The 23,006-nt window shown below is 43.2% G+C and overlaps 1 protein-coding gene across 1 annotated transcript in view; it reads right to left on the reverse strand.

The window, feature by feature from the left end:
* tlcd3bb (TLC domain containing 3Bb) overlaps positions 1–8,805 on the reverse strand; it is a 45,887-nt gene extending 37,082 nt beyond the window's left edge. The window contains 1 exon segment of the mRNA XM_046369389.1: positions 8,661–8,805. The gene's annotated coding sequence lies outside the window, so the exon portion shown is untranslated.
* Positions 8,806–23,006: the final 14,201 nt, after the last annotated feature.

The following is a 23,006-nucleotide window of genomic DNA, read 5'->3' on the forward strand; positions in this document are numbered from 1 at the left end:
GAGGAGTACACCACATCGGTCACTGGCTTCATCTTTCAATAAGTGCATCGAGGACGTCATCCCCACAGTGACTGTACGTACATACCCCAACCGGAAGCCATGGATTACTGGCAACATTCGCAGTGATCTTAAGGGAGGAGCTGCCTCTTTCAAGGATTGGGACTCTAACCCGGAAGCTTATAATATAAGTTCCACTATGCCCTCTGACGGACCATCAAACAGGCAAAGCGCCAATACAGGACTAAGATCGAATCGTACAACACTAGTTCCGGATGTTACAGGGCTTTTGCAAACTATTACAGACTACAAAGGGAAAGACACAAGAGCTGCCCAGTGACACAAGCCTATCAGACGAGCTAATTAACTTCTATGCTCGCTTTGAGGCAAGTAACACTGAAACATGCATTAGAGCATCAACTGTTCTGGATGACTGTGTGATCACGCTCTCCTCAACAGATGTGAGTAAGATCATTAAAACAGGTCAACATTCACAAGGCCGCTGGGCCAGACGGATTACCAGGACGTGTACTCTGAGCATGCAATGACCAACTGGCAAGTGTCTTCACTGATATTTTCAACCTCTCCATGTCTGAGTCTGTAATACCAACATGTTTCAAGCAGACCACCATAGTCCCTGTGCCCAAGATCACGATGGTAACCTGCCTAAATGACTACCGACCCATAGCACTCACATCTGTGGTCATGAAATGCTTTGAAAGGCTGGTCATGGCTCACAAACACCATTATCCCAGAAACCCTAGACTAGAGGTTGACCGATTAATCGGAATGGCCAATTAATTACGGCCAAATTCAAGTTTTCATAACAAATCGGAAAGCTGCATTTTTGGACGATTTTATTATTATTATTATTTTTTTACACCTTTATTTAACACGGCAAGTCAGTTAAGAACACATTCTTATTTTCAATGACGGCCTAGAAACAGTGGGTTAACTGCCTTGTTCAGGGGCAGAACGACAGATTTTTACCTTGTCAGCTCTGGGATTCAATCTTGCAACCTTACAGTTAACTAGTCCAATGCTCTAACCACCTTTCATTGCAGGCTGTCTACCACCACCTTTCATCCATAAATACCAATGCCTTTCTTAAAATCAATACACAGTATATAGTATATATTTTTTATAAGTATATATTTTTAAACCTGCATATTTAGCTAAAAGAAATCCAGGTTAGCAGGCAATATTAACCAGGTGAAATTGTGTCACTTCTCTTGCATTCATTGCACGGAGAGTCAGGGTATATGCAACAGTTTGGGCCGCCTAATTTGCCTGAATTTTACGTAATTATGACATAACATTGAAGGTTGTACAATGTAACAGGAATATTTAGACGTAGGGATGCCACCCGTTAGATAAAATACCAAACGGTTCCGTATCTCACTGAAAGAATAAATGTTTTGTTTTCAAAATGATAGTTTCCGGATTCGACCATATTAATGACCAAAGGCTCGTATTTCTGTGTGTTGTGTTATATTTGATAGAGCAGTCTAACTGATCGGTGGTAGGCAGCAGCAGGCTCGTAATCATTCATTCGAACAGCACTTTCGTGCGTTTTGCCCCTGTGCTTCAAGCATTGCGCTGTTTATGACTTCAAGCCTATCAACTCCCGAGATTAGGCTGGTGTAACCAATGTTAAATGGCTAGCTAGTTAGTGGGGTGCGCGCTAATAGCGTTTCAATCGTCACTCGCTCTGAGACCTGTAGTAGTTGTTCCCCTTGCTCTGCATGGGTAACGATGCTTCGAGGGTGGCTGTTGTCGATGTGTTCCTGGTTCGAGCCCAGGTAGGGGCAAGAAGAGGGACGGAAGCTACACTGGCAATACTAAAGTGCCTATAAGAACATCCAATAGTCAAAGGTATATGAAATACAAAAGGTAGAGAGAGAAATAGTCCTATAAATACTATATTAACTACAACCTAAAACCTCTTACCTTGGAATATTGAAGTCTCATGTTAAAAGGAACCACCAACTTTCATATGTTCTCATGTTCTGAGCAAGGAACTTAAACGTTAGCTTTTTTACATGGCACATATTGCACTTTTACCTTCTTCTCCAACACTTCGTGTTTGCATTATTTAAACCAAATTGAACATGTTTAATTATTTATTTGAGGCTGATTTTTATCTATGTATTATATTAAGTTAAAATAAGTGTTCATTCAGTATTGTTATAATTGTCATTATTACAAATACTTTTTTTCCTTTTTTTTTTTTAAAGTAAAGTCGGCCGATTAATCGGTATCGGCTTTTTTTTGGTACACCAATAATCGGTATCGGCGTTGAAAAATCATAGTCGGTCGACCACTACCCTAGACCCACTCCAATTTGCATACCACACCAGCACTCCACACTGCCCTTTCCCACCTGGACAAAAGGAATACCTATGTAAGAATGCTATTCATTGACTACAGCTCAGCGTTCAACACCATAGTGCCCTCAAAGCTCATCACTAAGCTAAGGACCCTGTTACTAAACAGCTCCCTCGGCAACTGGATCCTAGACTTCCTGATGAGCCACCCCCAGGTGTTAAAGGAGATGATTGTGGACTACAGGAAAAAGGAGGACGAGCACGACCACATTCTCATCAACGGAGCTGTAGTGGAGCAGGTTGAGAGCTTGACGTTCCGTGGCATCCACATCAACAAACCAACATGGTCCAAGCACACCAAGACAGTCATAAAGAGGGCATGACAAAATCTATTCCCCCTCAGGAGACTGAAAAGATTTGGTATGGGTCCTCAGATCCTCAAAATATTTTACAGCTGCACCATCAAGAGCGTCCTGACAGGTTGCGTCAATGCCTGGTATGGCAACTGCTCAGCCTCCGACCGCAAGGCACTACAGCGGGTAGTGCGTACGGCCCAGTACAACACAGGGGCCAAGCTTCCTGCAATCCAGGACCAATATACCAGGTGGTGTCAGACGAAAGCCCTAAAAATGGTCAAAGACTCCAGCCACCCTAGTCATAGACTTCTCTCTGCTACCGCACGGCAAGCAGTACAGGAGCGCCAAGTCTAGGTCCAAAAGGCTTCTAAACAGCTTCTAACCCCAAGCCATAAGACTCATGCTAATCAAATGGCTACCCAGACTATTTGCAACCTGCTGCTCTTTAATTATGTTCTTCTTATCTCTTACTTTTTTCTTAATTTAGATTTTTTTTTGTATTTTCTTAAAACTGCATCGTTGGTTAAGGGCTTATAAGTAAACATTTCACTGTTGTATTCAGTGACAAATAAAATTTGATTTGAAATCAATGTTTGCATTTTTTTGTGCAACAGTTCCACATTCTAAAGTAGTTTCAAGGCACAAAAGTCATTTACATATAAGTATCTAATTTAACAGCAAAGAGAACCCTTCCAATAATTTTCTATTTTGGCTTTGTTGAAGTCCTTCTTTGTCATCCCCATACAAGCAAATGGTACCATCTCCTGAGGTAATAAATTAAACTGTTCAACACTTGCAGCCAAATGTTTAATACCCCGGGAATTCTCAGAACACATTCTGGAAGGTCTATAGATAGTGGTCACTTTATTAGGTACAACCCCCTTTGCATCTGGAACAGCGGGAATTCAAAACTGTTGATGAAACTAGGAAAAGGAGATAGACTGTTCAATTTTTTAAGTCCAGTTGGAGTTTATTACAGTCAGTACAAGTTTTGGAACTTTTGAGTTACAAAAGACCATCACAGACGGTGTTGTCATTTTACACATTCTAAGGTTCAAACAAACAAAGAAATACCTGAATACTTCTCTGCATGCTTCAGTGTCTAGCAAGCCAAGACCATGGGACTTGGTTTATGCAGGAGCAATTTATTTTTGTGAATAGGGTGGTGAACCTAATAAAGTGGCAACTGAGTGTAGATATCACAAACAACTCCTTTTGAGCAGTGTCTGTTATACGATGATCAATGGGTAGAATGCTAAATCTGATCCCCAAGGTCCTCATAAGCTCACTTGGATATATAGAGTTGGGAGGTAAAGAAATAAAATATGAAACTAGGACATTAAAACACTGGCAGAATTCTTTCATCCAAATAAAATATGTATTTTAAAGTATAAATACCCTTCGAAGACCACCGTTTTTCTAGACATTTTAAAAAGGTTTGAAAATAGTTCTTTCTGCAAGGAATGTGAATTGAAAGGGATATGGTAATACCTACAGTTGACATCGGAAGTTTACATACACTTAGGTTGGAGTCATTAAAACTCGTTTTTCAACCACTACACAAATTTCTTGTTAAGAAACTATAGTTCTGGCAAGTCGGTTACGATATCTACTTTGAGCATGACACAAGTCATTTTTCCAACAATTGTTTACAGACAAATTATTTCACTATCACAATTCCAGTGGGTCAGACGTTTACATACACAAAGTTGACTGTGCCTTTAAACAGCATGGAAAATTCCCAGAAGTGTTGTCATGGCTATAGAAGCTTCTGATAGGCTAACTGACATAATTTGAGTCAATTGGAAGTGTACCTGTGGATGTATTTCCAGGCCTACCTTCAAACTCAATGCCTCTTTGCTTGACACCATGGGTAAATCAAAAGAAATCAGCCAAGACCTCAGAAAATAATTTTGTAAACCTCCACAAGTCTGGATCATCCTTGGGTGCAATTTCCAAACGCCTGAAGGTATCACGTTCATCTGTACAAACAATAGTACGCAAGTATAAACACCATGGGACCATGCAGCCATCATACCGCTCAGGAAAGAGACGTGTTCTGTCTCCTAGAGATGAACGTACTTTGGTGCGAAAAGTGCAAAACAATCCCAAAACAGCAGCAAAGGACCTTGTGAAGATGCTGGAGGAAACAGGTACAAAATGTATCGATATCCACAGTAAAACCAGTCCTATAATCGACATAACCTGAAAGGCCGCTCAGCAAGGAAGAAGCCACTGCTCCAAAAAGCACCATAAAAAAAGCCAGACTACGGTTTGCAACTGCACATGGGGACAAAGATCTGACTTTTTGGAGAAATGTCCTCTAGTCTGATGAAACAAAAATAGAACCGTTTGCCCATAATGACCATTGTTATGGTTGTAGGAAAAAGGGGGAGGCTTGCAAGCCGAAGAACACCATCCCAAACGTGAAGCACACATCATGTTGTGGGGGTGCTTTGCTGCAAGAGGGACTGGTGCACTTCACAATATAGATGGCTTCATGGGGGAGGAAAATTATGTGGATATATTGAAGCAACATGCCAAGACATTAATCAGGAAGTTAAAACTTGGTCGCAAATGGATCTTCCAAATAGACAATGACCCCAATCATACTTACCAAGTTGTGGCAAAATGGCTTAAGGACAACAAAGTGTGGTCCTTCTGTAGCTCAGTTGGTAGAGCATGGCGCTTGTAACGCCAGGGTAGTGGGTTCGATCCCCGGGACCACCCATACATAGAATGTATGCACACATGACTGTAAGTCACTTTGGATAAAAGCGTCTGCTAAGTGGCATATATTACAAAGTCAAGGTATTGGAGTGGCCATCAAAGCCCTGACCTCAATCCCATAGAAAATGTGTGGGCAGAACTGAAAAAGCATGTGCAAGCAAGGAGGCTTTAAATGGGATTGTCAGGAATTGTGAAAAACTGAGTTTAAATGTATTTGGTACCTTAACCAAATACATTTAAATTAGCTAACATTGCCACTTGGTCCTTGACTGGTACAATCAACATGAGCTATTCCAACACTTTCAAGAGATAGTCCATAACCCTTGCTGAACATATTGCTGTTTTTTTTGGTGTATGTAAACCTCCGACTTCAACTGAATGTAGGTGATGTAGTTTCTCCACTGGTATAATGTGTGGTAGTTGCACACCTCCCTGCTGAATTATGTAGAGGTGATTTGGGTCAGTTGAGATTTTTTTCATGTTCTTTTGTGAAAAATAATTTTCACGTAGGCTTTGTGCTAGCAGTTTGAGAAAGAGAGCAAATAGCATAGGGACAGACTGGTTGAAGTCCTCATTTTTAAATGGTTAGGGCCAGTAGATTACAGAGGGGTTCACATACAGTTCAGAAGCAGTCATAATGTATACGTTTAGCCCAAAAACAAAGCATGTACTGTCCACTTCTTAAATTAGTGCTTTTTTTGTTATCCACCCTTTGGTATCTTGCAATACCATGCTAATTTATATATATTACCCACACACACACACACACACACACACACACACACACACACACCTATTCTAAAGTTTGAGGTCACTTAGAAACATCCTTGTTTTTAAAAGAAAAGCATTTTTTTTTGTCCATTAAAATGTATCAAAAATACAGTGTAGACATTGTTAATGTTGTAAATGACTACTGTAGCTGGAAACTGAAGTTTTTTATGGAATATCCACATAGGCGTACAGAGGCCCATTATCAGCAACCATCACTCCTGTGTTCCAATGGCACGTTGTGGTAGCTAATACAAGTTTAGAAAGCCCTTTTGCAATTATGTTAGCACAGCTGAAAACTGTTGTTCTGATAAAGGAAGCAATAAAACCGGCCTTCTTTAGACTAGTTGAATATCTTGAGCATCAGCATTTGTGGGTTTGATTACAGGCTCAAGGTGGCCAGAAACAAAGAACTTTCTTCAGAAACTCGTCCGTCTATTCTTGTTCTGAGAAATGAAATTGCCAAGAAACTGAAGATCTCGTACAACGCTGTGTACTACATCATTCACAGACCAGCGCAAACTGGCCCTAACCAGAATAGGAGGAGTGGGAGGTCAGAACAACAGAACAAGAGCCAGTTTGCGCTGGTCTGTGAATGATGTAGTACGAGATCTTCAGTTTCTTGGCAATTTCATTTCTCAGAACAAGAATAGACTGACGAATTTCAGTAGAAAGTTTTTTGCTTCTGGCCACCTTCAGCCTGTAATCAAACCCACAAATGCTGATGCTCAAGATATTCAACTAGTCTAAAGAAGGCCGGTTTTATTGCTTCTTTTATCAGAACAGTTTTCAGCTGTGCTAACATAATTTCAAACAGGTTTTCTAATGATCAATTAGCCTTTTAAAACAATAAACTTGGATTAGCTACCACAACGTGCCATTGGAACACAGGAGTGTTGGTTGCCGAAAAATGGGCCTCTGTACGCCTACGTAGACATACCATTAAAAGTCAGCCGTTTCCAGCTACAATAGTCATTTACAACATTAACAATGTCTACACTGTATTTCCAAACAATTTTATGTTATTTTAATGGACAAAAAATGCTTTTCTTTCAAAAACAAGGACATTTCTAAGTGAGCCCAAACTTTTGAAAGTGTGTTATGGTTCACTCTTAGTTTTCCTTATCTCCACTGTGGAAAGTCCATCTTGGTCCTCTTGATCCATCCACCTGTCTTCTTTGTTTGTCAGGCCTGACCCCTTCATCCCCCGTTTTTTCCTGTAATCTAATTTAATATGACTGAAGATGCAGAATTTTATGCCAGCCCCCTTCTAAAAGGGTATAACAGACTCGTTAGAACTTTTGACCAAACGCCTTCCATCAAATCAAACTGGATTTTTTACTCAAAACAAAAGTTGTAAAAGTATGCTAGACATTTATAGAATAAACCATATCTAGTTTTATGTTTCTGTGACAATCAATGAATTAGTTATTAATTTTAAATGGCTTTTGATGAATGTCTGATGAATTTCCGAGTGTGAATAGAAAACCAACTTTACATCGTCGCAAATCATACGAATCGCTGAGACCATGTTGGGCAATGCTAGCTAGCTGGTTGGCTAAAGACGAGACTCGGTGCATTGTAAATACGCAATGCGCTATCTTTCCATATCGAAATAAATGCATATAAGACTAATTGTATGCTAGCTGACCACTTATTTAGATAACTAGTAATATTTTGGTTATTGCACAAGTTTGAGCTTACAAAGAAATGTAATACTTCTAAAACATGACCAGCTTGCTGTAGCATCAGTGGACTTGTTCACACAGGCTAACGTTAGTTACAGCTACCTAGCTAATGAACAGTCATTGATTTTTTTTTAAAGTGACAATTTTTGGCAGCAACGTTCAATCACAAATGACAAAATCAGGCAGTGAGCTAACGTCTTACAGCCGGCTAGATAACGTATGAAAAGTTAACGTTATTTCAACGACAATATACACATTCTGTATAGAACACGTATTAAACCAAGGCTACAAATTGAATCGCAATAGTACAAAAAAATAGCTAGCTAGAAAGCTAATATTTACCAGCTAGCTAACATTGACCAGTTAGCAACATTACTAGCTAGTTAAGCCAAAACACCACGAACGTTTGAAAACCAAGACAAGTAGTTAGCTAGCATGACATGGGTAGGTAGATAACGTCCATTCTTATAGTACCATTAGACCGCTCACGTTAGTTCACTCCTGTTCTGGCCTAGCCAAAAAGGCCCAGTAGCGGTAGCTAGCTAGCCACTAAGCTAACACAAACATGCTAGCTTGTTAAATCGAAATGAATGGAACGAAGTTAGGTAGATTTACATAGATATTTTGCAGTCGGGTCAGCGGCCTGTCGAAACTCGTGTCCTGGAAAAAGCGATTAGCGAAGTCCCGGGGGTGCCCGCTTGGATGATCCACATGTTCAAACTGTTAGTATTTGACCCCAAATATATTTTACAATAAAAGTGCTGTGCAAGGGCTTCCAAAATTCCGATAGTTACCCCTTCCAAAATATTTAGACCAGCCAGTGATTGTGCCCGGCGACGCTCTAGCACCTCAGCTGGACAACATGACGGTTTGCAACTGTAAAAAAAAGTCTAATTGACTCCAGATGTTGACTACTAGCACATTGCTTTAGGATAACACAAAACCGCCTCTCCTAGATTTACAGATAGCCAAGTCTAGATAAATGTGGTCTGGCAGCAACAGTGCTCAGGGGCAGATTGGCCTTCTGGCAAATGCCAGATGGGCTGGACCTTTTTTGTTGACGCATACAAAATGTTTTTATATTTAATTTTTCTTTATTTAACGAGGCAAGTTAGTTAAGAACAAATTCTAATTTTCAATGACGGCCTACCCCGGCCAAACCCTAGCAACGCTGGGCCAATTGTGCGCTGCCCTATGGGACTACCAATCGTGGACAGTTATGAATAGAGGTCGACTGATTAATCGGAATGGCCGATTCATTAGGGCCGATTTCAAGTTTTCATAACAATCAGAAACCTGTATTTTTGGTTGCCGATTTCCAATTAAAAATTATTATTTTTCAATTGTATACCTTTTATTTAACTAGGCAAGTCAGTTAAGAACACATTCTTATTTTCAATGACTGCCTAGGAACTGTGGGTTAACTGCCTTGTTCAGGGGCAGAACGACAGATTTTCACCTTGTCAGCTCAGGGGTTCCAATCTTGCAATAGAAGCCAAGGTAAATTGCTAGCTAGCATTAAACTTATCTTACAAAAACAATCAATCATAATCACTAGTTATAACTACTGATCCAGTTTAGCAGGCAATATTAACCAGGTGAAATTGTGTAATTTCTCTTGCGTTCATTGTGCGCAGAGTCAGGGTATATGCAACAGTTTGGGCTGCCTGGCTCATTGCGAACTAATTTGCCAGAATTTTACGTAATTATGACATACATTGAAAGTTGTGCAATGTAACAAGAATATTTAGACTTAGGGCTAAAACCATGATTTGGTAAAACAGTAGCGTGCATTATCATGATTCTTGTAATGAAAGTTTCTGCCCCTGTCCCTGCCCTTGCTGGAGCCTGCTGCTGTGATGAGCGAGCCACTCTCCTCTCCCCCCATGTGCTCAACAGAAAAATGTGTTCTGATTGTATAACATTTCAAAATGCAATTGCGGACAATTCTTGAAGTCCTATTTTGACAGTAAAATATAGCAACTATAATTAATTGTCAACCCACAATGTATGACAATCAGTGGATTAGGTTGCACATCAAATTATCTTGAATCTTTCATCCCTGCTTGGACGTGTTAGATGAAACAACTTATTTCTTGAATACCTAGGTAGTCTATTTATCATACTTTCATGATTTGGGTCCGAACAAATCATGATGTGGGTGAGACCAAATCATGGGCTGGTGCTACCAACTATCAAAGTTAGTGGCACTAGTGACACCAGGGGGAAATGTTAGTCTAAAGCCCTGTAATAGTAAGAAGGCTCTATGCATGTGTTATTTTACAAACTACTAGCTGCTACTCATATATGCATTTTGTGTGATGATGTAAGCTAATAGTACCCACTTGCCAGAGATTCTGAAAGAATAACTACTTTTTTGAGTGCCTGTCCGCCTCCTGCTTAGACAATGATTGCGGTGATCATGAAAAAACAACATTAAATTGCAAGTCTGTGTCTTGCTTGTGTTTAATATACTGAAAAGATAGCTGCATGTAACTCCCCACTTGAGTTTTGCATCGTGGAAATGTTTTATTTGATTTTATTTAACCTTTAATTTAACTAGGCAAGTCAGTTAAGAACAAATTCTTATTCACTATGACGGCCTACCAAAAGGCAAAAGGCCTCCTGTCGGGGACGGAGGCTGGGATTTAAAAAAAGAAAATAAACAAAAATATAGGACAAAACACACATCACGACAAGAGAGACAACACTACATAAAGAGAAACCTAAGACAACATAGCAAGACAACAACACATACAGTGCCTTGCGAAAGTATTCGGCCCCCTTGAACTTTGCGACCTTTTGCCACATTTCAGGCTTCAAACATAAAGATATAAAACTGTATTTTTTTGTGAAGAATCAACAACAAGTGGGACACAATCATGAAGTGGAACACCATTTATTGGATATTTCAAACTTTTTTAATGTATCAAAAACTGAAAAATTGGGCGTGCAAAATTATTCAGCCCATTTACTTTCAGTGCAGCAAACTCTCTCCAGAAGTTCAGTGAGGATCTCTGAATGATCCAATGTTGACCTAAATGACTAATGATGATAAATACAATCCATGGATCACTCTGGATGAACTGCAGAGATCTACAACTGGGGTGGGAGACTCTGTCCATAGGACAACAATCAGTTGTATATTGCACAAATCTGGCCTTTATGGAAGAGTGGCAAGAAGAAAGCCATTTCTTAAAGATATCCATAAAAAGTGTCGTTTAAAGTTTGCCACAAACCACCTGGGAGACACACCAAACGTGGAAGAAGGTGCTCTGGTCAGATGAAACCAAAATTTAACTTTTTGGCAACAATGCAAAACGTTATGTTTGGCGTAAAAGCAACACAGCTCATCACCCTGAACCCACCATCCCCACTGTCAAACATGGTGGTGGCAGCATCATGGTTTGGGCCTGCTTTTCTTCAGCAGGGACAGGGAAGATGGTTAAAATTGATGGGAAGATGGATGGAGCCAAATACAGGACCATTCTGGAAGAAAACCTGATGGAGTCTGCAAAAGACCTGAGACTGGGACGGAGATTTGTCTTCCAACAAGACAATGATCCAAAACATAAAGCAAAAACTACAATGGAATGGTTCAAAAATAAACATATCCAGGTGTTAGAATAGCCAAGTCAAAGTCCAACCTCACTGAGCTCGAGCTGTTTTGCAAGGAGGAATGGGAAAAAATGTCAGTCTTTCGATGTGCAAAACTGATAGAGACATACCCCAAGCGACTTACAGCTGTAATTGCAGCAAAAGGTGGCGCTAAAAAGTATTAACTTAAGGGGGCTGAATCATTTTTCACGCCCAATTTTTCAGTTTTTGATTCGTTAAAAAAGTTTGAAATATCCAATAAATGTCGTTCCACTTCATCATTGTGTCCCACTTGTTGTTGATTCTTCACAAAAAAATACCGTTTTATATCTTTATGTTTGAAGCCTGAAATGTGGCAAAAAGTCGCAAAATTCAAGCCGAATACTTTCGCAAGGCGCTGTAACAACACAGCATGGTAGCATCACAACATAATATAATAATAATAATATATGCCATTTAGCAGACGCTTTTATCCAAAGCGACTTACAGTCATGTGTGCATACATTCTACGTATGGGTGGTCCCGGGGATCGAACCCACTACCCTGGCGTTACAAGCGCCATGCTCTACCAACTGAGCTACAGAAGGACCATACATAAGGACCAACATAACAACAACATGGTAGCAACACAACATGGTACACACATTATTGGGCACAGACAGCACAAAGGGCAAGAATGTAGAGACAACAATACATCACGCAAAGCAGCCACAACTGTCAGTAAGAGTATCCATGATTGAGTCTTTGAATGAAGAGATTGAGATAACTGTCCAGTTTGAGTGTTTGTTGCAGCTCATTCCAGTCATTAGCTACAGAGAACTGAAAAGATGAGCGACCCAGGGATGTGTGTGCTTTGGAGACCTTTAACAGAGTGTGACTGGTAGAACGGGTGTTGTATGTGGAGGATGAAGGCTGCAGTAGCTATCTCAGATAGAAGTGAGGCCTAAGAGGGTTTTATAAATAAGCATCAACCAGTAGGTCTTGCGACGGGTATACAGAGATGACCAGTTAACAGAGGAGTATAGAGTGCAGTGATATGTCCTATAAGGAGCATTGGTGGCAAATCTGATGGCCGAATGGTAAAGAACATCTAGCCACTCGAGAGCACCCTTACCTGCCAATCTATAAATGATTTCTCCATAAACTAGCATGGGTAGGATGGTCATCTGAATCAGTGATAGTTTGGCAGCAGGGGTGAAAGAGGAGCGATTACCATAGAGGAAACCAAGTCTAGATTTAATTTTAGTCTAAAAGCTTTGACATGTGCTGAGAGAAGGACAGTGCACTGTCTAGCCATACTCCCAAGTAATTGTATGAGGTGACGACCTTAAACTCTAAACCCTCAGGGGTAGTAATCACACCTGTGGGGAGAGAGGCATTCTTCTTACCAAACCACATAACCTTGTTCTGAACATCTCCAAAACAAATGTCAAGGGCAGAGAAAAGCTTGTTAGACACTAAGAAAGCTTTGTTGTAGAGCATTTAGCACAAAATCCGGGGAGGGGTCAGCTGAGTATAAGACTGTATCATATGCATATAAATAGATGAGGGAGCGCTTCCAACTGCCTGAGCTATTTGATGTATTGATGTAAACTGAGAAAATGGTTGGGCCTAGGATTGAGCCTTGGGGTACTCCCTTGGTGACAGGCAGTGGCTGAGACAGCAGATTGTCTGACTTTATACACTGTACTCATTGAGAGAGGTAGTTAGCAAACCAGGCCAAAGACCCCTCAGAGACACCAATACTCCTTCGCCGGCCACAAGAATTGAATGGTCTACCGTATCAAAAGCTTTGGCCAAGTCAATAAAAATAGCGGCACAACATTGCTTAGAATCAAGGGCAATGCTGACCTCATTGAGAACCTTTTTTTAAAAACATTTTACCCCCTTTTTCACCCCAATTGTTTGTAGCTACTATCTTGTCTCACAGGTACTCACACGCATCAACGGACATTGTAACAATAATCGACAAGACCATGGAAACCAATGGGCACATATATACAAATACTAATCAGTTGGAATAGGGGATAGGTGTGAGTGTGTAACCAATGTGAAATGGTTAGCAGGGTGCGCGCTAATAGCGTTTCAATCGGTGACGTCACTAGCTCTGAGACCTTGAAGTAGTTGTTCCCCTTGCTCTGCAAGGGCTGTGGCTTTTGTGGAGCGATGGGTAACAATGCTTTGTGGGAGGCAGTTGTAGATGTGTCCAGAGGGTCCCTGGTTCGAGCCGAGGCAGGGGCGAGGAGAGGGACGGAACGTGAGGAATGTTCCGGAGGGATCCGTGACAACACCGTGGCTGCCTTCCCATAATTGAACGCCCCTATTATGGAATATTGAAGGACATTCATGCATTCCTGTAAAATTGAGTGCTTACTTTGTCTAAGCTCGTAGAAACTGAAGCTTGTTGTGATCAGTTTTATGGTATTATACGTCTTTCTCTGAGACCAGGTTGCTTGTTGCACTGTAACAACAAAGGAGAATTACAGGGAGAATTAGCTTGCGGTCAGAGGAACTAACAACAAAGGTTAAGATAATTGATGTAAAAGGTTAGGAGAACTAAAACGGCAAAGGTTAGGATAATTTACGTAGCAGGTTAGGTGAAATGGGTTAAGTGTCGAAGAAGGGTTAGCTAAAATGCTACAGTTGTCCCTAATGCAACTCAAACACGCAATCTTTCAATTGCTAGATAGTCGCAGTTTAAGCCCACTCATCCTCTGACCAACCTCCCTACTTTGATTTCTGTCTATAGTAACCATTAGTAGGTATCATACATCTTGAAGGTGCTCAGAAATACGTATGTTTTGTATGGCTCTGAGGCCAGTCTGTTAGGGTAGGTGTATGTCAAGGGAATCCAGGTTTCCCACCAAAATGTACAAAAAATAAATAAAATAAAAACATTTAATTTTCCTTCAATTCGCAAGAGGCTGAATGTGTCCCACCGGAGAAAGCATCCCAGCGGGCGAAACACCACACCTCTTTCTCTGTATGTGTAGGTTATCTATCTGATGCTGTCTGGTCAAACAGAGTATGACATTGTTGCCACCTGTAGCATTTAATGCAAGGGAAGCCAGCGAGCATTTGGCCTCCCTTGATAATTTTTTAAATGAAATAATAGACAATCAGCATTGAGCTAAACTGAGTGAGCTCAACTGTATATACTCTATACTAGAGACATGATAGATCTGTCACGAGTCCGACCGAGGGTGTTTCCCCTTCCCGGGCGGGTGGCGCTCGGCGGTCGTCGTCACTGGCCTATTAGCTGCCACTGATTGTTTTTCCTCCCCCTCCTTGTATGTTTAGTGGTAGCACCTGTTCATGTTTAATTAGTTTGTCTTTATTAGACAGCCGGCCCGCCTGGTTGTTGTGCGGGATTATTTCATTGTAACCTTCGGCTCTGTTGTAGAGGTACGTGTTTAGTGCCTAGTCGTGATTTTTCCATTGTACTTTTTTCCCTGTGTTTGGGAACGTTACTTTTGTGAGCACCCTGTGGTGCGTTGGTGCTAGTAAAGTACGCACAGCATTGAACTCTGTCTCCTGCATTTGACTCCACACCCACGACACCCGGAGCATTACAAGATCAGAGGTAATACTATAGTATCTGAGGGATGATAGAGAATGGTTGCTACATCAGAAGTTAATGGTTATCTGTAGGAGTCAGATGGCTTTGGGAAAGTGTAGGGGAGATGGGTGGAGATATTGGAACCTAACAATGTCACTGAGGGAGAGAGGGTACTGTATAAAGTTTACATTATGTCAGGATATGTTATTGTTAGCCATCAGGGATCCTCTGGGAGGAGAAGAGACACCGTCTGGTATCAATAACCATGACAGCCTTGAGTTGGGGAGGAGTGAGCACTTTGGGGTAGAGGTCAGGTTAGATGAAGTGAGGAAGAACAGATATAACTAAGGTTCTGTATAGCAACAGAGAAGCATTGGCTGTTCAGATGTGGAGGAGGGGACTCAGCCTACAAGAAAGGGTTAAATATCAGTGCTTGTGTGAAATTTTGTTTGTCTGAATTACAGCTGTGTCGACCCTTTGGGAAGAATCAATCCAGGTGGTGAACGGGGAAATCCCGGATGACGTTGGGATCCAGAACGTCCTCCACCGGAACCCAACACCGCTCCTCTGGGCCATATGCCTCCCAGTCCACCAGATACTGGAGCCAACCCCCACGACGTCAGGAGTCCAGTAGAGATCTGACAGTTTACGCCGGACCCACCTCAATGTCCAGGGGGGGGGTGGAGATGTGTCGTGGGGGATAGTATCAGCTAGGGGGCCAGGAACCACCGGCTGAGAAGGGAGACATGAAAAGAGGGTGAGATACAATGGTGACTGGGTATTTGTAACCTATACGTCACCTCGTTGACCCTCTGGAGAACTTTGAATGACCCCACAAACCGGGGGCTCAGTTTCATGTAAGGCAGGTGAAGTGGGAGTTTCCTGGTAGAGAGCCGGATGCGGTCCCCAGGATGGAACACAGGGGTCTCACTGCGGTTGGGGTCTGCCTGTTCCTTCTGACGATGGACGGTGCGCTGGAGTCTCACGTGCACACACCTCCTCTGCATGCCGGAACCACTCATCTACTGTAGGAGCCACGGACTGGCCCGGGGTCCATGGGGCCAGGGCCAGCTGGAAACCCAAAATACACTGGAAGGGGGTCAACCCAGTGGAGGAGTGTTGACAACTCACACCGCCAATCCTGACAGTGACTCCTCAGGAACCTCCCCAGCTCCTGGTTCATCCTCTCCACCTGCCCATTGGACTGAGTCTGATACCCGGAAGTGAGGCTGACCGTGCCCCCGAGCTTCTCCAACAAGGCCCTCCAAACTCGTGATGTGAATTCGGAGCCAAGATCAGAAACTATGTCCTCTAGAAGGCCATAATGCCGGACGACTTGCTGGAAGAGTGCCTCAGCAACCTGGAGATTAGTGGGAAGAGGGGTTAATCGACATGACTTGGAAAATCTATCCACTATCACCAGAATGGTGTTGAAACCATCAGAGGGGGAAGATCGGTTACAAAGTCAATGGATAGATGTGACCAAGGTCGCTGAGGCACATGAAGCGGCAGGAACTTCACTGCTGGAGAATTCCGGGGGACTTGGTTTGAGCACGTACGGAACAGGAGTTTACATACCAAGTGACATCCTGCACCAAGGTGGGCCACCAGTACTTCTCAGCGATGGAGTGGATGGTGCGAGAAATACCTGGATGTCCAGCGACGACAGCTGTGTGTGCCCAGGACAGCAGCCGATCCAGCCTGGCGGATGTCCACATCTATTGCCCAAACCACTGGACCCATGACTCGGGAGGATGTGATTATGGGTGCCCTCTGGACAGGAACCTCTCCCGAATCGTAGATATGGAACAGAGCATCATCCTTGATGTTCTTAGAACCTTGGGCGATAGGTCAGCGTGAAGTCGAACCTGGTGAAGAAAAGTGCCCACCTGGCTTGGCGCGGCTTCAGTCTCTTCGCTGTCCGTATGTACTCTAGGTTCCGATGGTTGGTGAGGATGAAGAATGGTTCCTTGCCGCCCTCCAGTCAGTGTCTCCACTCCTCTAAGGCCATCTTCACCATCAGGAGCCCCCAATTGCCGACATCATAATTCCTCTCTGCAGAGGACATTTTCTTGGAGAAAAAAGCACAAGGATACAATTGCAATGGGTTACCCTGTCTTTGTGACAAAACACCCACGACACAGGTGATTGTCCAAGAGGCGTTCCAGGACTGCTCAAACATGGGTGATGTCACTTGCCATCCGAGCATGTTCCTGAACACCTCGTTGACAAATGCCTGGAACATAACCAAATACTCATAACCAAATACTCGTGGTGACCAGACATCATGCTGAACAACGTCTTCCACTCATCCCCTCCGGGATACGGATGAGATTGTACGGGCTCAGCAGGTCCACTTTGGTGAAGAACTGGGCCCCGTGGAGCTGCTCGATGGTAAACGGCACCAACGGGAGAGGGTACCGATACTTCTTGGTGATGCCATAGAGTCCTCGGTAATAGATACATGGGCGTAATCATCCTTCTTGGCCACGAAAAAGAAACCAGCCGACGCAGGGAATGTGGATGTGCGGATGAAACACTGTTGGAGCGCCTCTAGAATGTAATCCTCCATGGCCTGGGTCTCAGCCACAGACAGAGGGTAGATGTGTCTGTGCAGAGGTGTAGCACTGGAAAACAGGTCGATGGCACAGTCCCAGGGGAGATGAGGAGGGAGAAAAGAGCAAGGATCTTGGAGAATACCTCCTTTAGGTCCTGTTATTCCTTTGGGATGTTGGGCAGAAGGGTAACCATAGGACTCTCAACTGACGTGGAACCACAGGGGACAGGGAAGCAGGTCTTCCGCAATTCAGGTGACCAGTCTATGATTTTCATCCTCTACCATAGGGTTATGGCGTTGGAGCCAAGGGAGGCCGAGGATCATTTTGGGAACTGGTGCACTTGTGATGAAGAGGGAGATGCTCTCCTGGTGATTGGATTCCACGGTGTGGGTAAGTGGTTGAGTGATGTGTGTGATGGTCCCAGATCCTAATGGCCGACAGTCGAGACCTTGAACCGGAAAAGGAGAGGAGTGGGTAGATGGTAATATTGAGGGAGGAGGCAAGGGTCTGATCCATAAAGTTCCCCACGGCGCCAGAATCCACTAAAGCTGTAGACACAGTACATGAGGGACAGTCAGCCAAAGTGATGGACACCAAAAATAGTCTAGCAGGAAGAGCTGAATCTGGAATACTCACTCCTAGTCCAGGGGATGGAGCATCACATGACCGTCCCTCTGCTCTAGTGGATCCCGGATTCTGAGGTGCCGGACACCGCTGGAGCTTGTGCCCTCCTTGCCCACAGTACAGACATAGCCCCAACTGTATCCATCTGTGTTGTTCTGCCCCGGAAAGGCTTGTGACCCCTACCTCCATGGGTTCAGGCCCTGATCCCTAGTATTCGCAGAAGGAGGGAGAGAAGCGATGAGAATTCCGATGCTCCTGGAGAAGGTTATCCATGTGGATGGCGATCGCAATGAGTGCATCCAGGGTGAGGTTGTCATCCCGACAGGCCAGTTCCATCTGGACCTCCTCGAGCAGACCTCTTCTAAATAACGTGCGAAGCGCCGGCTTATTCCATCCACCGGAAGCTGTTACTGTCCGGAAAGTGAGCGCATACTCAGCAGCCGTCTGATTCCACTGCTGATCGAAAATGCATTTAAACAGAGCCTTATAATAATATAATAATAATAATATAATAATAATATATGCCATTTAGCAGACGCTTTTATCCAAAGCGACTTACAGTCATGTGTGCATACATTCTACGTATGGGTGGTCCCGGGGATCGAACCCACTACCCTGGCGTTACAAGCACCATGCTCTACCAACTGAGCTACAGACGGCCGTAGCCCATTCCAATTCCAGCCCTGTCAGCAGAGAAATAACCATGGCAACCTTAGACTTCCCAGTGGTGGGGGCTCCCAACTGGTGTGAAAAATAGAGGGAGCACTGAAGGAGGAAGCCACGGCATTTGTTTGGTGTACCGTCATATTTCGCAGAGAATATGGAACAGCAAATCATCTATTTCTCCTTGGCCCTGGATGAGAGCAGTGATGCACGTGACACTGCGCAGTTGTTGATACTCTTACAAGGCATAACCCCAGTCAACGAAGAGCACAACCACAGGGAAAGCTTTATGGAGGAGGTTAATAAATGTGTGGCAAAGCTGGGACTGAGTTTTAAAAAGTTATCCAGTGTGAAAAATTATCCTCTGATGGGTGCCCAAACTTGATAAGAACATTTTTTGGCATTTTGAAAAGGATACAAGATCAAGATGGCATCATGAGGGCGGAAAATTATGTGGACATATTGAAGCAACATCTCAAGACATCAGTCAGGAAGTTAAAGCTTGGTCGCAAATGGGTCTTCCAAATGGACAATGGACAAGCATACTTGTGGCAACGTGGCTTAAGGACAACAAAGTCAAGGTATTGGAGTGGCCATCACAAAGCCCTGACCTCAATCCTATAGAAAATCTGTGGGCAGAACTGTAAAAGCATGTGCGAGCAAGGAGGCCTACAAACCTGACTCAGTTACACCAGCTCTGTCAGGTGGAATGGGCCAAAATTCACCCAGCTTATTGTGGGAAGCTTGTGGAAGGCTACCCAAAATGTTTGAGCCAAGTTAAACAATTTAAAGGCAATGCTACCAAATAAGAATTGAGTGCATGTAAACTTCTGACCCACTTTGAATGTGATGAAAGAAATAAAAGCTGAAATAAAAGCTGAAATAAATCATTCTCTCTACTATTATTCTGACATTTTACATTCTTAAAGTAAAGTGGTGATCCTAACTGACCTAAAACAGGGACTTACTTGGATTAAATGTCAGGAATTGTGAAGAACTGAGTTTAAATGTTTTTGGCTAAGGTGTGTGTAAACTTCCGACTTCAACTGTAGCTAGGTTCATTGTTTACCTAGCTAGCTAGCTATATGCATTAGGCTAAAGTATACTGTTAGTTAGCTAGCTAACTTTAGCTGGCTGGCTCCCTAGCTGAAGTTATTATTTGTATCCCAGAGCAGTTTGCTTTTCTAGTTAGAACCTAATGTTAGCTAGACAACATTGAACCTGGTTAGTTAGCTCCCAGCACTGTGTCATTGTTGGCTCTGTGTTCATTGTTGTTTAATTAGCTAACATTAGCTGGCTGACTCGTTAGCTAACGTTACGCTACGTGTGTAAAACACCCGTTAAATATGGCCGCTGTCAGTAAACGTCGCCAAAAATGCATAATTAAATTGTTGCCAGCAGAGCTGGTCAGGCTGTTTTCGTGTTATCCATAGGTTAACAAATCATCGGCCAGGGTGCCAAGTGTGCGCTCCGAGAGTGAAACGAGATGGGTGGAGCTGAAGCTTAAGACTGTGTGAAAGATACTGAATGGGTGTAGACAAAGAAGAGCTCGTCACTACATACCAACACATTCAAAGTGCCATTTTCTAAAAAGTGAGTTTACAAGTTGATCAACTTTCAAAGCAGAATTACTTTCCCATAGTTCCTCAAAAGACAGTGTATGATATACCATCATAAAAAAATAAAAAAATAAAATTTTGCTACATAAGACCTAATCCAGGTGGTGAGAAACAAATATTACGAGGTAATGTTGTTAGGATAGACTCAAAGTAAAACAATGCCTTCCAATAATAAGAAAGTTTTCATGTTTGTTTTGTTTTAAACCTTGCAATAGGGGGAAAAGCAGAACGTTGTTTGAGTGATCGGCGTGTATTAGCAGGAGATTGAGAAGGTCTTCCTATTGGGAAGAAGGGAGTCCTAGTTGAAGGCAACAGATTTGGAGGCTAGTGAAAGTAACAAAGTGAATGGTAATTGGCTTTCAGATATCACTCCAATAATGCAATATTTTAGTAATTTGAATACAGACAGACAGAGGGGTTGAGCAATGGGACTGATATTAAATTAGAGGCCGCTCACTCTTCAAGTTCTGTTCCACTGCTCTTGTGTTTAAGTCATCTGTTGTTTGTGTAACCGATGTGAAATGGCTAGTTAGCGGTGGTGCACGCTAATAGCATTTCAATTGGTGATGTCACTAGCTCTGAGACCTTGAAGTAGTTGTTCCCCTTGCTCTGCAAGGGCCGCAGCTTTTGTGGATAACGATGCCTCGTGGGTTTCAGTTGTTGATGTGTGCAGAGGGTCCCTGTTTCGAGCCACAGTGAACTCAAACAGGCTGTAACAGAGGTATGAATTTGAATAAGACACATTTTTGACTATTTATTTCTCACTGGGTAGCACCAGTGATTTAAGTAAGCAACGTCATCTAAAACAATCATTTGTTTCCATTGTGTGGAACTGTGTCCAGAATGAAGTAGATCCAAGTAAATGTTTTAAGTACTGAATATTGATCTGATAATCCAGCACCAACTATATGTTTCATATCTTGACTAGTTTATGTCCCAAGGGCAGTTTGTACAGAATTCTATTTCAATGTAACAGGTCAAACTGTATATGACATATTGAATGTCCACTACTAAGTTTTTTTTATATGAATCAATGATTCTGTATCTCTCCCTTTGAAAGGCTTCCTAAGGCAAGTGCCTTATTATAGCAGTTAAAGGTAACTGGATCCAGCTGTCATGGGCGCTCCCAAATTAGGTAAAGCCTGGCCATTTTGTTTGCTTTTATCCTACGATATTTACTACACATATGCCAGCACCCTGTGTTCGCTGTTTGTCTGTTGCCAGTTCGCCTTGTCTTGTCAGGTCTTACCAGCATTCTTTCCCGCCTTCCTGTTTCTCTAGTTTTGTTTCCTAGTTTTTCCTGGTTCTGACCTTTTTGCCTGCCCTGACCCCAAGCATGTCTGCCGTCCTGTACATGCCGGACTCTGACCTGATTACGAACCTCTGCCTGCCCTGACCCCGAGCCTGCATGCCGTCCTGTACCTGCTTGACTCTGACCTGATCACGAACCTCTGCCTGCCCTTGACCTTCCATTTGCCTGCCTAGTGTTTCTCATATATCATCTGAGAACTGTACTATCCCCATCTGGGTAATATCCTCAGTTGTGATAGTACGAACTGGTCATGACTGACCCAGCAGACCTGGACCAGCTCTGCAACGCTGTCTCCTCCCAGGGAGCCACCATTGGAAGACACAAGGAGTTACTTGTGAGGCAGCCCGCCAGTACAGTAATCCCAGACTGTCAATTACCCAGCTACTAGCTTTGTTTATCCCCAATTTACCCCAGTTTCCCAAGAACCCAGCTTAAATCCTCCTGGGAGCTATGCTGGAGATACCGGATCCTGCTGGTTGTTTCTCTCCCAGTGTTCTCTCATCTTTGAGCTGCAGCCCTCTTAATGTCCCTCGGATTGCTTGAGGATAGTGTACGTGATAGTGCTGATGTCCGGGAGGGCTCTTGCCTGGGCTACGGCGTGTGGGTGCAACAATTCTCCATTTGCCTCAGATTGAAGGAGTTGGTGACGGTACGGAAAGTGTTTCGATTCTCCGTTGTCCGGGAGAGAGCTCGTAACCTGCTCTAACTACGTCAGGATTCCCGTAGTGTGGCATACTATGCGATGGATTTTCGCACGTTGGTGGCTGAGAGTGCCTGAAACCCGGAAGCCTTGTTCGACATGTTCCTTCACGGGTTGTCAGAGTTGACTAAAGACATGCTCACAGCACGGGAGCTGCCCCTGGACCTCGACTCCCTCATTGCCTTGACCATCTGGTTCGATCAGCGGCTACGGAAATGGAGGAGAGAGAAGCAGTCAATTCCCTGTGGATGGCGCTCATCCTCAATTTTCACCTCTGAGGAATCCCCAAAGCCAACATTTCCGAGTGGATCCCATGTCGGCCAAAGTTTCTAGGAAGTCACAGAGGGCTGTCGAGTCATCTCTTCCGGAGCCCATGCAACTGGGCAGGGATAGATTGTCTCCTGCTGAGCGCTTATGCAGAATTGTCTGTATTGTGAAGCTACGGGACAATTTTTTTATGTACCTGCCCATTAAAGAACTAGATTTCCATATTCCATTGCTCGTACCC

This window comes from Oncorhynchus gorbuscha, linkage group LG11 (assembly GCF_021184085.1).
Source record: "Oncorhynchus gorbuscha isolate QuinsamMale2020 ecotype Even-year linkage group LG11, OgorEven_v1.0, whole genome shotgun sequence".
NCBI lineage: Eukaryota > Metazoa > Chordata > Actinopteri > Salmoniformes > Salmonidae > Oncorhynchus > Oncorhynchus gorbuscha.